Source organism: Aegilops tauschii, chromosome 6 (genome assembly GCF_002575655.3).
Source record: "Aegilops tauschii subsp. strangulata cultivar AL8/78 chromosome 6, Aet v6.0, whole genome shotgun sequence".
Classification (NCBI taxonomy): Eukaryota; Viridiplantae; Streptophyta; class Magnoliopsida; order Poales; family Poaceae; genus Aegilops; species Aegilops tauschii.
Window position 1 is genome coordinate 92170523 of NC_053040.3, and position 17393 is coordinate 92187915.

The window sequence follows — 17393 nt, forward strand, 5'->3', positions numbered from 1 at the left end:
GTCAGCCTCCCAACATGATTCTCAAGAAACAGCAAGGCTAGATGAAGATAGTGAACGTAGCTCTGTAGTCGATTACCGCATTTCCCCTACACTAGCATCGCAGGTGCTTCTCTAACTTGGCAGCGTGATATGTGGTTGCATGTTGCATATGGTGTCTAGATTGTAATTCTTCCAATCTGGTTAAACTACATGTGTTATTCTTCTTAGCTTATACATTATACCTGTTAATGTGACATGCCTTCCTGTATTCAGTACATAGTACATCTGTCTATTAAGCATATCCTCACATAAAACTATTGTTTTTTTGTATCCCGCATAAATCAATATGACGAGACACCTTCAGTATATGCAGTGTGATATTAGTTGCATCTTTAATATGATTTATAGCATGCGCTGCTTCTAATTTGTTGAAATGCCATTTATGATGGGACACTTTTAACTTGGCAGAGTCATATTGGTTGCATCTTTCACGTGGTGTCTAGCTTGCATTGCTTCTTATTTGGTGAAATGGTTTCTGCTTAGTTTACACAAACAGTTGTGAATTGCCATGTCGTCCTGTTTTTCGTATTATTCCATCCTGGAATCATGTGTTTGCCTTACATCAAAGTAGTGATTGTCAGTATCATGCACGAATGAGTTCTGAAGAGTGAATATTATTGCTTTTTCTTGTCGGTTTTACTTGACAATTCAAAATCAATAAAGCGGAAGGAAGTTAGCAAGGCAGCGGATGAAGGTGCTCCTTCCAAATAGAGGGCCTCTACAGATTCTACTCCTCCATCCCCCAAGATGATTTCCAAGACAACACATGCATAGACACTCAACGTAGCTGTGTTGGTGATGAGCACGTCTCCCCTAGTGCACCATCACAGGTGCTCCCTCTAACTTGGCACTGTTATATGTGGTTGCATGTTATGTATGATGTCTAGCTTGTATTGCTTCTAATTTTGTTGAATTGCATCTGCTTACTTTACACATTATACTTGTGACTAAGACACGTGTTCCTGTTTCTAGAACATACAATATCTGTCTATCACACCATGTTCTTACATCAAAGTACATTTGTTCTGAAGAACTAAATTGTTATTCGTTTTTCTTGTCGGCTTGACTTAACATGGCACAGAGGAAAGAGGAAGCAAGACAGAACGACAGGGAAAGGGAAGCGGAACAATCCTGAAGATTCTGCTGGTACTAATGGTGCAATAGAAGGTCAAAGTCCAGTGGAAAATTGTACCGATAGGGTATCCCATGCTACATGAGCTGCAGAACAAGCCAAACAGAAACAAATAGCTGCCACCAAACAAGCAGAGACAACCCTAGTTGTTGCAACACCTTCCACAGTACCACCAGCTGCACGATTTACTCGTTCGTCAACTCAGCTAGCAGCACATTCCCAAGCTCCCTTGCCACCTGAAACTACTTCCAAAGCACTCTTGACACAAGATGAGTTGGCAAGATCAGATGAACTTTGTGAGCTTCAACAGCAAGAAGGTAGTTGCTGGAGTCAAGTTACAGTTGCATGCTTCTTTATATGTAGTCTCACAGTTTGATGTACACTAACACTTCCTATGTTTGTTGTTGGACTAGCACCTAGGCGCAAGAGGAACAAACGTCAGGGATAATTCTTGATAGGTTAACTAAATCTAGAGGAGGAAGAATGGAGATCCGTTTTGAGGCGGGTTTAAAAAGGCCACGTGATGCTACAAAGTCAGCCAAGTTAGTATCAGAGGCAGCGGTTGCTGTTAGGTGTCATGTATGTATCCTCCCAACATGGATTCAGTACAGGGATGACAAAGACGAAACCCAGTTCAACACCTTCCTCGACCATTTATCTATAAGTATGGTTATGTATGGAAACTAGTAATATCGTCTTGCTTTGTCCAATACTTTCTAGGTTGCTGATAATGAGACTCCCATAATTTTCAACAGATGAGGTTCAAGTTGGATAGCCAAGATGATGCAACCAGACAAGCTTGCACCCATGTTTTCAAGTCTGCTCTGTGACAGTATCGGTATAACTTGAGGAAAACTCACTTTGAAGGCAAGGCTAATAGTGAACTTGCCCAAACATCTCCAGTGGAAAATATATCTGATGAAGACTGGAGAGGCCTCTTTAAACACTGGTCCAATCCAAAGTATCAGGTACATTATATATATATGTCATCAGATCACATGTTGAAGTCCTATTCACGCATGTTCCACACAAATCTATCTTCTTGTAGGTGAACTGTTCAAAGAACAAGGCCAACCGTACGAAAGTGAAATTCCAACAGACGACAGGATCTCGTAGCTATATTGCACACTGCGAGGCTCTTGTAATTAGCTGTTGTTTCACTCTTTTCGCTGTACCATATTATCAGATCTATATTGACTTGTTCCAAATGCAGAGGAAAGCCCGCAAGGACCAAAAAGTACCTGAACCAAATGTTGTGGAAATCTTCAAGGACTGTCACACCAGCAAGAAGAAGGGCATGACTACACCAGTCAAAGCCGCTGTTGTAAGTCATAAATCCTCATGCCTTTTAACTACTACTTACTCTGACTTGTGCCTTGAACTGCATGGTTTGCAGCCAATGTCTATTACTCTTTTCAATTTTATACACAATTGTCTTAGCGTATCATTGCACCTTACAAGGTTTAAAAGAGAGGAGTGATGTTCCTTTGATCTTGACCTGTAATCTAGTTCCGTGCTGGACTTGCCCACACAACGTTACAATTGCCTGTTTGTCTGTTCTCAGTTGTTTTGTGATATGAATGATGTCATACTATGCTTACCGTATTATAAACTTCGTCTCTTTATCCCTAGCCCTCAATACAATGTGAAGAAATAGACAATACATTAGCAATGGTACATGGTCATATGTTTGGAACCTGGTTTTATTATGTACTTTGCAATAAAATACAACTATTATTTTACATGGGTTCACCAGAATAAGTTCTGTATATAGACCAAAGCTATTTTGTTTGGTTTTGCTGCCTCCATAATATCTTCTGTTCTAGTACTACTAATGTAACCCACAACTTTTCAGCGAGCTATGGAAAAAATGGTGGAACCGCCACCTTCTGAAGGTGGCGGGGCAACTATAACCGCAATGTCAGCTCTTGCTGCATTGGGTCAGTACCTGTCCACTAACAGTGCCAAAAGCACATTCCTGCGTAATACTGGGTTGGTTGTTAAGGCAATCTCGTCCAAACTGCCTCATGATCAAGATATGCAAGCTCAAAACAATGTTGTATCCGCGCTCCAGACACAAGTCCATTCCCTAACAGAGACCCTTTGTGAAACAAGGAGAGACATTGTTCGATGTTGTCAAGATATGCATGGTTTTGAAACCAGACTATCAGACATTTTCTATGTTGTTCAGGAGCCTAGGAGAACTGAAGGCGAAGGTTATGGTGCTCCATCGGACAATACAGCATGAAAACATAACAGTCAGGTCAAATGAACTGAGCTTCTGAACTTCTGGTGGTGCATTTATCTGCTAGACTGTTAACTTTTATGCCAACCTTGCTTTTGTTTTATAGTTTTAATTTGTTTTGGTGCGATACAAAATATGTTCTTAACGTGCAGCCACCGGCTGAAGAAAACAGCAAGCCATTTTTCTATAGTGTAGGATGTTCCCTATATTTGCACTGGTGGCGAACTTTGATGCCCACCGGCTGTAGTTTACATGGGCCTCCTACGGGCCGTAGAAACAATGGTCCTTCTAAGGGCCGTAGAAACAATGTGCCTTCTACGTGGCGTAGAAACAATGGGCCTTATACGGGCGGTAGACACAATGGGTCTTCTATGGGCCGTATCATCAATGGGCCTTCTATGGGCTTATGATCGGTTGGCCAAACATGGGACAATAACAGACCACATTATGGCCGTAAATGGGCTAGAGTTGAAATCGTCCGTTCATGGGCCGACCATAACGGGTCGTCGTTAATCGGCCGTATTTTGATGACGCTATGAAAATGGCCCAATGTATTAACGGACCGACTGTAACCACGTGCTGAATTTGGCCCACAAGCAGAAAATGACAGTAACGGGCAGTAAGTAAACGAATGTGGAAATGAGCCCAAGAATAAATGGGCCCCGAGAAGGCCGAAAGATAACATGGGCTGGAAACGGCCCAACGGAATAATGGGCCGTTAATGGGTATAAAGTGATACACTGTTCATTACGGGCCAGTTTCACCACGGGCCGTTAATGGGTATAAAGTGATACACTGTTCATTACGGGCCAGTTTTACCACGGGTCGTTAATGGGCCGAGAGCAATAAGGGCCTCATATGGGCCGAAAGACGTCATGGGCCATACATGGGCCGGAAGTTAAAACGGGCTGGAATTATATTGGACGGCCCAGATGACGCTACTGGGCCTAATTCGGTTAGGCCGTAAACAGGCCCTGGGTTAGCGGGCTGTAAATGGGTTATATGCGAACAGGCCGTTAACAGGCTTGCCGTGGACCGGCCCGCCACCTTTTGACCAAGTCAAATGGGCTGGCCTTTTCGCAGGAATGGGCCTCTGTTGGGCCGTGCCACGTGTCGACGTATCATAGGCGCTTTGTGTCCAATGAGTGGATGACATCTGTCCCAACGGTGAGCCGACACGTGTTCCTCCAGCCAATGATGATTTTACACATGGAAAATCCCCATTGGTCGGGGCTGTTAACGGGTTATCGGATCCAAAACCGGACCCGATAGATTAACGGCGTTCCGTTACGATGGATGCCACATGTCGGTCACCCTTGACGAAAGCACTTCTGTGACGCGCGATTTATCGTCATGTAAGTGGACACTTCCGTGATGATAATTTTGGTAATGTCATGGAACACTTCTACGACAGCATAGGTATGACTATCTTCATTCTGTCATAAATTTTTCATGGATATACATGCATGACAGAAAACGTGACCTACTGTGACAAACACGTATCATCACGGAAGTGTATTTTTTTGTAGTGAGATATTCCATCCGCTCGATAATGCAGTGCATGTAAATTTTTTAGAAGTCAAACTTTCGAAACTTTGATCAGGTTTACGCAAATGTTATTTATATCTACAATACCAAAGATACATCATACGAAACTACATCTCATGGTGAATCTAATGGAATATGTTTGCCGTTCTAGATGTAATTGTTTTTCTCCACGTACATGGTCAAACTTTGTGATGTTTGACTTTTCAATAAATCAATATGCTATGGACCGAGGAGAGTGCCTAAGTCAAGAGAGATCAAGTGCGTGTGAAGGAGGATGAGTAAGTGTGCAGAAAGAGTATGTGTGTGAAAGAGAAAGTGACAACAAACGATAAATTAGAGAGAGTGTGTGTTTTTTCGTTTCTTACGCGAACATCTCACGCATGCATCTCCGAGATAGAAATGCGAGGCGAGAAGATACACGAAGATAGCTAGCGTGTGATTGTTTGCAACAGAGAGAGACACCCCTATAGCACATGTCCAATAGAGGGCTGGCCAACAAGGAACAAAGGTCGAGAGGGACACATGGAGAACATGGACGCATGGGGAGGGCGAGAGGGTGTGTTTGTGATAGAGAGATCCCCTCGAGATCGTGAGGGAGTATATGGGTGGGAGATCGAGGGAGGTGCATGCACGATAGAAAGATGCCCCGAGAGAAATCGAGATAGACCATGCACATCTTTGTGATGGAGACTAAGATTAGCTAGTCATATACATATAGGGGGGACTGCGTGTGCCTACAATTGAGTGAGAGACCATCATACTTGGCTAGCTAGGCATGAGATTGTGTGTGTGTGCGTGTGAGATGGAGAGAGAACGAGGGAGAGAGATAGAGTTTTAGATGGGCCTATCGAGTGCGAGTGAGATATGCATGTGTATGTGTGACCCAGGTAGATGGAGAGTTTGAGAGAGAGGGGGAGAGCTCCGAGACGACAGAGTGGTGTGTGAGAGAGTTATGGGCAACGAGCCAAGGAATTTGTGTGCATACGATGAGTGCACCCAAGATATCTAGTTTGGACTAGAGAATCATACATAGTGTGCGAGAGAGACCTATAGCTGGAGTATATATGCATGCAAACTAGAAAGACCCCCCTCCCACACACACACACACACAAAAAGAGAGAGAGAGATGGAGAGAAAGCGAGAGGGACCAACTGTTGGGGATCGTAGCAGAATTTTAAAATTTCCTACGCATCACCAAGATCTATCTATGGATTATACTAGCAACGAGGGGAAAGGAGTGCATCTACATACCCTTGTAGATCGCGAGCGGAAGCGTACCAATGAACGGGGTTGATGGAGTCGTACTCGCCGTGATCCAAATCACCGATGACCGAGTGCCGAACGGATGGCACCTCCGCGTTCAACACACGTACGGAGCAGCGACGTATCCTCCTTCTTGATCCAGCAAGGGGGAAGGAGAGGTTGATGGAGATCCAGCAGCACGACGGCGTGGTGGTGGAAGTAGCGGGGATCTCGGCAGGGCTTTGCCAAGCTTCTGCGAGAGGGAGAGGTGTTGCAGGGGGAGAGGGAGGCGCCAGGGGCTGTGGTGCTGCTGCCCTCCCTCCCCCCACTATTTATAGGCCCCCTGGAGGGGGGAGCGCCGGCCCTGGAACCCATCTACATGGGGGGGGCAGCCAAGGGGGAAGGGGGGGTGGCTTCCCCCCCAAGCCAAGTGGGGCGCCCCCACCCCCAGGGTTTCCAACCCTAGGCGCAGGGGGAGGCCCAAGGGGGGGCGCCCCAGCCCACTAAGGGCTGGTTCCCTTCCCACTTCAGCCCATGGGGCCCTCCGGGATAGGTGGCCCCACCCGGTGGACCCCCGGGATCCTTCCGGTGGTCCCGGTACAATACCGATAACCCCCGAAACTTTCCCGGTGGCCGAAACTGGACTTCCTATATATGATTCTTCACCTCTGGACCATTCCGGAACTTCTCGTGACGTCCGGGATCTCATCCGGGACTCCGAACAACTTTCGGGTTTCCGCATACTAATATCTCTACAACCCTAGCGTCACCGAACCTTAAGTGTGTAGACCCTACGGGTTCGGGAGACATGCAGACATGACCGAGACGCCTCTCCGGTCAATAACCAACAGCGGGATCTGGATACCCATGTTGGCTCCCACATGTTCCACGATGATCTCATCGGATGAACCACGATGTCGAGGATTCAATCAATCCCGTATACAATTCCCTTTGTCAAACGGTATGTTACTTGCCCGAGATTCGATCGTCGGTATCCCAATACCTTGTTCAATCTCGTTACCGGCAAGTCTCTTTACTCGTACCGTAATGCATGATCACGTGGCTAACTCCTTAGTCACATTGAGCTCATTATGATGATGCATTACCGAGTGGGCCCAGAGATACCTCTCCGTCATACGGAGTGACAAATCCCAGTCTCGATCCGTGTCAACCCAACAGACACTTTCAGAGATACCCGTAGTGTACCTTTATAGTCACCCAGTTACGTTGTGACGTTTGGCACACCCAAAGCACTCCTACGGTATCCGGGAGTTACACGATCTCATGGTCTAAGGAAAAGATACTTGACATTGGAAAAGCTCTAGCAAACGAACTACACGATCTTTGAGCTATGCTTAGGATTGGGTCTTGTCCATCACATCATTCTCCTAATGATGTGATCCCGTTATCAATGACATCCAATGTCCATAGTCAGGAAACCATGAATATCTGTTGATCAACGAGCTAGTCAACTAGAGGCTTACTAGGGACACGTTGTGGTCTATGTATTCACACATGTATTACGATTTCCGGATAACACAATTATAGCATGAACAATAGACAATTATCATGAACAAAGAAATATAATAATAACCATTTATTATTGCCTCTAGGGCATATTTCCAACACCAACAAGGTTTGTATGTTGGATGCGTGCGACAGAATTGAAGATTGTCGGCGAGAGAGAGAGAGAGAGAGAGAGAGAGAGAGCAGGAGTCCGGGAGAGGGGGAGGTCGCGTTTTATGCATCAAAGACTAATATAAACCATGTTTCGATATAAACTTGCATTCAAATATTTAAATTGGAGAACATGTTGTCTGCAATCCACACATGAACGGATATATGCGTATATCAAACAAGTTCATTAATTTGACTTTCAACATGTTCATGGAGTACTATAATACTGTACAACATGCTACTCGATTGAGGTGTTCAATTTTAGATTTAGTTCACTATTTTGACCTGGTGAACGAGCTATTTCATTGAATCGAGATATTCATTTTGGGTTCGCGTTTTTGAGTGGGTCAACTATTTGTCATATAGTAAATCGCTAGCAACGAGCATGTAAAAACACATTACTCCTGAGCATCATCTCTCCATCTAAAAAAGAAGTGGCAAGCTAATATTTCAAAATTTGATTCGAATCGACTTGGTAAGGTAGACGTGGATGCTCGTTCTCCCAAATTTTGAACGAACCCTTAAACATCCTCTGCTCGGTGGAATTCGCCCGAGCAAATAAATGGGAGACGCGAAATTACCATCCTATGTGGGACACGCATCAATTGGCCCGTTGTACATCGAGGGTAGGTTCGTAACTTCATCCAAGCACGCCTTCTCCTCGGCCGAAATGACATGTGCCGAATAATTCATAAACCATGGTCGGCAAAACACGCTCTCCTCGCCCGAAATAGGTCGCGCCCACTATTTCAAAACACGCTCTCCTCGCCTGAAATCGCTCGCGCCCACTATACTTCAAAACACTCCCTCCTCGCCCGAAATCGCTTCCGCCTACTATTTGGGGAGAAGCAAAGTTACTCCATTATCCCCGACCCTCAGTACACAGACCCAAGCCGAGAAGCCTAAAGGCAGGGGTAGAACTGTAACTCCCCCTCACATTTCAGACAAATGCGTCCGTAAAACATGGTTCCACTCCCCTCCCAATCCCCCCCCCCATTCATACCTCGTGGGCGCCAAATCACCTTCTCCTCGGAATCTCCCTTCTCCCGAGCCGCGAAACCTCAGCCCCTCCTCCATGGCGCCCCCACCGCACCAATTTCACAGCCGCCCTCCTCCCTAATGCCGGAGACGCTGTCCATTTGCCGTCGTGCACTGGGCCGTGTGCCTCTTACTCCGTGCTGCTGGAGCTGCCTCGACAACGGCCGCGTGAACCATACCGGAGCCAATTCACCCCCGCCGTTGTTCACGGTGCTGGAGCGGCTCCAACTTCGGATCCGTCCAGAGTCCCAGCGCTGCTTCCCCGTAGCCGTCGACCGTCGTGACATCGTTGTTTCCCTGCCGCCGGTCGCCACCGTAACCACGCCGGCCTCACTGACTCGGCAGCTTGACCTGCCTACTTCACCATGCTGCCAGATAGGTCGCACCCTCATCTCAAATCACTTCATTTAGGCATCAGTTGTCTGAATTTTTATTCTGGGCCAATCGATTCCCAATGGGAAGCAGCACCCCTCGAGGCGGCGGAGCTCCTAGGCTGCCGGTTGGCTAGTGTCTAACGTAAGGGTGCGGGGCCGCAAGTTCGCCGTGGAAGCAGCACTTAGATGGATATCTTAGAGTTGTGTGGGTTGAAGGTTCTGCCGCCGCCGGATCTGGATGACGGGGAGTCTTTGTGCATTGGCCCGGGGGCGGCGCAACCACGACAGTGCGGTGGGGCGGGGAGCGGGGTTTTGGCCGGGGCCATAGACGGCGGAGGCAGGCTGCTCTGCCGTTGGTCGCTGGCTCTTCGGGGAAGATTCCTAACAGTGTCAGCTGGGAGGCACAAGACGGCCATCAAGCCATCCGGCGTAGATCGGACAGTACCAAAATAAAATAAAATCGTGTGACCCCAATTTAGTCTTCAGTCAATGCCATTCTTAACATAATGCGTTATCTGCATCTTCAGCCACACCGTCTTCCGACTCACCGCAACTGCTCCAACAAGGGAATCATACACCAGAAGGGAGCTATAGTCCCCACTCAACAGTTCCCTGCATCGAATGCGCGTGCCCGACATGGACAGCCACAACAACTGCAGGGCCATCGACAAGTCAGCACATGATGCTCACTCCTATGGATGGTGGCCAGATAGGTTGTACCCTCATCTTACTTGTGTGCAACATTTATGGCTTTGTTATTCATCTAAGCATGGAAAATAGATTATCACATTTCACTGTATATTCATGCTGATCTCTTACGGGTCTTGTTCAGGAGTTAATGTTGTTCCATAGTTCAGCTAAGATACTTGTTCTTTAGGTAACGTTGTTCCATAGTTATCATCCATCAGCCAATGCTATCCCACAGGCTGGTGATTATAGTATTATACCACTTCTAGTATTACCTATGTTGTTCTTTAATACTTTTGTGTGCCATCTAGTTAATCTCGAGTACAAATGATACATATTCTGTAGCTTTCATCTGTGTTCTCCCTTTAGTTTTTGAGACCTGTTGCTGCTAGTTAACCCCAGTCCTACTATTTATGTCGTCTCCTACAGGCACTCATTACATAAATCTAACTACTACTTGTCTTCCATGCATGTCCGATATAATTGCACAAACTGATATATCCACAAGAACCTCACGGAGCAATGTAAAGGCCAATAAACTTGATGTCAATGATACCCAATATGATGGAACATGTAAAGGTAGTTCTTCAGAAGACTTGCAGAAAGATGTTGAATCCTCTTCACCCCACAAGGTCCTTGCTCTAACTTGGCCCGTGATATGGGTACAACATGCATATAATGTCCTGGAGTGTATCTACTATGTTGCAATGCCATGTGCTTAGCATGCTGATCATGCATGTAAATATGTCATGCCTTCCTGTTTTTAAGTACCTATTCCATTCATGATAACATGTTTTCAAATTCAAGTACTGTCATTCTACTCTATCGCAATGCCATCTGCTTAATTTGGACATCATGCTTCTGAATATCTTATGCATTGTTATTCATCAGTATGTACTTCATCTGTCTACCACACCATGTTTTTTTACATTGAAGTGTTGTTCTAGTGCTCTGTTGCAATGCCATCTTAGTTTCCCAATCATACACGTGTATGTTACCTTAGTTTTTTCTGTACGTACTCCACTAGCATACAGTCTTACATTCAACTAGTGTTTTTTACTGTGTTGTCCTGTCGTATCCCTAGCTCTTACACCATACTACCTCCGTCCGGATTACATGTTGCCGAAATGGATAAAAATGATGTATCTAGAACTGAAATACGCCTAGACCCATCCATTTTTTTCCGGATGGAGGGAATACATGTCAATATGTCATGCCTTTCTATTCTTCAGTACCTATTCCATCTCTCTGTTGTAGCATGTTTTATAATTGAAGCACCATTCTTCTATACAAGGCATGCAAGGGGAAGACGACTATGTTAGAATCTAAAGGGTTACAAACAAGGTCTTTGCAAAAGATCCAAACGCCAGGAGATAATAAACCAACTCCAGTTTTTATAGATACTGCTCCAGCACAGAGAAACCCAACTCCTACTGATAATAAGCAGATTCCCGTGGCCAAAGAACTAGTCCGCTACAGTCCAGCAAAAATATGTCAACTCCATTCTAAGAAGCGTGTGCGTATCCTTGCATCATGAAATTTTATAGCATGCTGGCCATATTTTCTACATGTTTCTTACCCATCTCTCTTTTAGAAAATAAGCTTAACAGATAGAAGTATTTTTGCACTGGTATCGTCTGTGAGGAAACACTCTTGCGGGAATTCTCTGTGCTCCAATGCAGATGTAAGTACCTGTTGTATATTAGTATATTTTTACATCAGCATGTATTTTGTTAATCAGCGTGAATCCAACCTTTATTTGATCTAAATTTAGTTGTAGCAAAATGTATGATTAAAGGTCACAATGTTGATTTTTGTAAGGAAAACTGCCTGGTAGTTTTGCATCCTGAGCTGCATGAGTGTACTATCTCATATCAGTGGGTTTGATTACTTTGGTTCTGCAGTGGGTTTTCAGTGTTTTTTTACTGTGTTGTCTTGTCGTATCCCTAGCTCTTACATCATACTCCCTCCGTTCGGATTACATGTCGCAGAAATGGATAAAACTGGATGTATCTAGAACTGAAATACGCCTAGACCCATCCATTTATTTCTGGATGAAGGGAATACATGTCAATATGTCATGCCTTTCTATTCTTCAGTACCTATTCCATCTCTGCTGTAGCATGTTTTATAATTGAAGCACCATTCTTCTATATAAGGCATTCAAGGGGAAGACGGCTATGTTAGAATATGAAGGGTTACAAACCAGGTCTTTGCAAAAGATCCAAATGCCAGGAGATAATAAACCAACTCCATTTTTCATAGATACTGCTCCATCACAGAGAAACCCAACTCCCACTAATAATAAGCAGATTCCAGTGGCCAAAGAACTAGTCCGCTCCAGTCCAGCAAAAGAATGTCAACTCCATTCTAAGAAGCGTGTGCGTATCCTCGCATCATGAAATTTTATAGCATTCTGATCATATTTTATACATGTTTCTTACCCATCTCTCTTTTAGAAAATAAGGTTAAATGATAGAAGACTTCCTTCATTGGGATTGTATTCGAGGAAAATATCTTGCGGGAATTCTCTGTGCTCCAATGTTGATGTAAGTACCTGTTATATATCACTATATTTTTACATCAGCATGTATTTTGTTAATCGGCGTGAATCCAACCTTTATCTGATCTAAAATTAGTTGTAGCAAAATGTTAAAGGCGCCAATGTTGATTTTTGTAAAGAAACTGCCTTATAGTTTTGCATACTGCGCTGCATGAGTGTACTATCTCATATCATGCACATTACTGAATTTATTGCTGCTCTGGTTACCCATTCATTCATTGTGTCAATGTTGCTTTCGTATTACCTTACCTAGCTAATGATAGATGTGCCATATTGTGTTAATTTGGTGTTGGCTAGTTGCCCAAACATTCATTGTGCCAATGTTGCTTTCCTATTATCTGACTTGGCCAATGATAGCAATGCTAGTGTCTTAATTTGGTGCAGGCTGCTGAAGATAAGAAGACAAACTCTGAAAACAGCAAGGCAACCCCATTGTTTCTTTCCAATAAATCTAGGCCAGGTAATATGGAAATAACTCATGATTAATCTGTTTGGTTCCCCTCCTAATTTATGTTATGATGCAGTGGTCGAGACACTCTCCACTATCAATAATATAAGCCTGCCAAAATCGCCATCTGAATCTGTACAGTATCCTCTGTCTCGAATGCAACGGAAAAAATGTATGTTTGTGAACCAATTAATGGCTGAAGGAATGATGGAAATGGCGGAGGAATCAGAGGTGCAGAGTCGTGCGACACAACAACTGATCAATGTTTTCAGAGACAGTGTAGCAAAGCAGCAAGAACTTGCCCACATGCTTATGGGCGTCATCCGTGCTGAGGTTGCAGATTGTGACGTTGTAGATTGTTAGGTTTTGTTCATTTATTTGCACTGGCATCAATCTTTGATTGCCCAGCGGATGTAATTTCCTGTAATATATGCTGGATGTGCAACGTTTTTCCCTGTATGACGTACCTTTGCTTGATTGGTTTTGGTCCTGTGCATAATTGCTCGTCGTAATGGGCTCAAATTATCTAATTTGGCCTAAAGACATGTACGAACTTTAGTGGGCCCATTAAGTTAATGGGCTATTACCATGCCGAAAGTTAATGGTCGGCCCTCTTAACTCCCGGGTCGTTAACAGGCCGGCATCGAAGCGGGCAACAGGTGGGCCCAATTGATTTCACGGGCCGTTAACAGGCCGTTACTAAGTTCGGGCTACATATGGCCCAACTATATTGTGGGCCTTCAGCAGGCCGAAAGAGACAGCGGGCTTGTACTGGACCATGAAGAGCATGGGCCGCTAAGAGGCCGAAAGTCAGGTCGTATTGTAAATGGCCCAACTGTGTTGTGGGCCTTTAGCAGGCCAAAAGAGAAACCGGGCTGGTATTGGACCATGAAGGACATGGGTCATTAAAAGGCCAAAACTCAGGTCCGACTACAAATGGCCCAACTCATTTATGGTCCGTTAACAGGCTGAAAGGCACACAGGGCCGGGGATTGGCCCAACACTTAAATGGGTCACTAAAAGGCCAAAACTCAGGTCCGACTACAAATAGCCCAACAGATATATGGGCCGTCAATAGGCTGAAATACACACCGGGATGGAAATTGGCCCAACACTTAAATGGGTCGCTAAAAGGCCGAAACTCAGGTCCGACTACAAATGGCCCAACTAATTTATGGGTTGTCAACAGGATGAAAGACACACCGGGCCGGAAATTAGCCCAACATTAAAATGGGTCGCTAAAAGGCCGAAAGATGTACATCGTGAAAATTGGCCCATCCATTGAATGGGCCATTAACAGGCCGAAATCTCATCGGGCCGATATTGAGCCCAAATATATAGCGGGCTGTTAACGGGCTCGAACTGACGATGGGCTGTAATGGTGTCAAATCTTTAACGGGTCGTTGACGGGCCGAATTGGCACATCTCGTCTGGGCCGTGGGCTTAAATGGACCTGATACAAGTAGGCCTTATATGGGTCGGCCTGCTAATTTTTATTGGGCCGGCCTTTTTCACCGGAATAGGCCACTGTTGGGCCGTGCCACATGTCGACCTATCATAGGCGCCTCCTGTCCAATGAGTGGATGACATCTGTCCCAACGATGAGGCAACACGTGTTTCCGCCGGCCAATGATGATTTTACACGTGGAAAATCCCCATTGGTCTGGGCTGTTAACAGGTTATCGGATCCAAAACCGGACTCGATAGCTCAACGGCGTTCCATTACGGTGGATGCCATGTGTCGGTCACCCTTGACGAAAGCACTTCTGTGACGCGCGATTTATCGTCATGGAAGTGGGCACTTCCGTGATCATAATTTTGGTAATGTCATGGAACACTTCTACGACAGCACAGGTTTGCCTATCTTGATTCTGTCATAAAAATCGTCATGGATGTACATGCATGACAAAAAACGCGACCTACTGTGACAAACACGTATCATCACGGAAGTGTATTTTTTTGTAGTGATCATGCCTCCAGCGTCATCTTACCTCACATGTCGGCTACTGTTGTGGCTCATCTGGTCCTCCAGCTATGTCATCTTTGTCGCCTCACCTGCATGTCGTCTTCTTCGACCAGGAGGAGCCCAGTGAGAAGAGGTGCGCCATCTACCGTCGAAGCCAGCTACATCGTAGAAGGCCCGAGTCCTGCCCCCCCCCCCTGTGTGGGAGAGAGCGCACACGCCGGAGGAGGAGCTAGAGGCGCGGGAGAGGGTGCTCGTGGACGAGGAGGCGGTGACAGCGTGGGAGACAAAGCTCACAATGGGGATGTTGCGCCGAATTTGGGGATGAATCCATTTGGAAGAGAGAGGGGAAAATACATATTTGTCCAAAGGGAAAAAACCAGAGCAGGTCTTATGCCGCGAGGAACAGAGTCGTCCGTGCGGGGTCAGAGAGAACTGTTGGTTCTAGCTGACTCATCCAGTCACCATACGCCGAGATTTATATGCGTCTCATCGGGCGACTGGCACCACATTCGCTCTGAATCATAAAAAAATGATCGTAAACTCTAAGCTTTCGGAAACACTAAAAATCAAACGACATAATTTTAGACATGACTAATTTAAGGACCCTGATAACTGTCACACGTGTGGCACGAAGCAATTCCGCCCTAACATTTTTTATAGCAAGCTTAGTTACACGAGGATGATAAGTTCAGTTGTGAAACATGGCAACTTTCTGTTTGGATGGCCAATTTCAGTTTTTCTGTGGTTTTTTCTAATAAAAATTTTAGTTGTAAAAAACATCAGGCCGGTGTTACTTTGTGCCACATGTGTGGCACTTATCTTTTGGGCAATTTAAAGTTTTTCATGCCAATTTATATTGGCGCAATGACGATAAATTTAGTTTGCAAGCACGGTAACTTTCTCACAAAATAAATAAACTATGACAGATTTGTCATGCTCACCAACTAAAACTTGTCATCCTCCAAGAACATAATTTTCCATGAAGAAACATTCGTTTTCCCATGCTAAAAAAATCTGATGTTGATATGTATCCATCATATCTACTTTTCCAAACACTTTTGCTCTTGTTTTGAAAGGTAATTTGCATGATTTGAATGAAACTAACCCGGACCGACGTTGTTTTCAGCAGAACTAACATGGTGTTGTTTCTTGTGCGGAAATAAAAGTTCTCAGAATCGGACGAAACTTTGCAGAGATTTTTCATTGAATATATAAAAAATATATTGGAACGAAGATCCATCGGAGGGGGCCACCAGTTACTCACAAGGAAATAGGGCACGCCTACCCCCGAAGGTGTGCCTTGACGCCATATGGGTCCCACTAGCTGCCGTCTAACCTAATTCCAAGCCTATAAATTCTGTTTACCTAAGAAAAAAATAAGAGAAAAATTTTCATTACATTTTACGATACGGAGCCGCCGCCACCTCCTATTCTTCCTTGGTAGGGCTGCTATGGAGTCCGTTCAGGGCTCCGAAGAGGCGGATTCATCGCCATCATCATCACCAATCCTTCTTCATCATCAATTCCATGATGCTCCCCGTCGGGAGTGAGTAATTTCTTCGTAGGCTTGTTGGACGGTGATGGAGTTGGATGAGATTTATCATATAATCGAGTCAATTTGTTAGGGCTTGATCCCTAATACCCACTATGTTCTGTGATTGATGTTGCTATGACTTTGCTATGCTTAATGCTTGTCACTAAGGCCCGAGTGCCATGACTTCCGATCTAAACCCTCTATGTTTTCATGAATTTATTTGAGTTATGATCCTATCTGCTAGTTGTATGCACTTGTTATTGTTCTGATCCGTAAACCTCAAAATGACAATAGTTGGGATACTCTCCTACTGTAATTTGAGGATTTCTTGTATTCACCGTGTGTTAATGCTTTGTTCCGGTTCTCTATTAAAAGGAGGCCTTAATATCCCTTAGATTTCCTTATGGACCCTGCTGCCACGGGAGGGTAGGACAAAAGATGTCATGCAAGTTCTTATTATAAGCACGCATGACTATATACGGAATGCATGCCTACATTGAATTGATGAATTGAAGCTATTGTGTATCGTTCTAGGTTGTGACTGTTCTAGGTTGTGACTGTTATATGATGAATGCCATCCAACACAAATATCGATCATTGATCCAATGCCTACGCTTTTTTGATATTAATCTTTGCTAAGTTACTATACTTTGCTGCTACTGTTGCAATCACTACCAAAATTGCTAATGTTACTATCACGGTTACTATTGCTACTGTTACCACTAGTATCAAACTATCATACTACTGCTGCAGATATTTAGCTCTCCAGGTGTGTTGAATTGACAACTAAACTGCTAAGGCTCATAAATATTCTTTCACTTCCCTTGTGTTGAATCAATAAATTTGGGTAAAATGCTACCCTCAAAGACTATCGTGATCCCCGATACTTTTGGATTATCA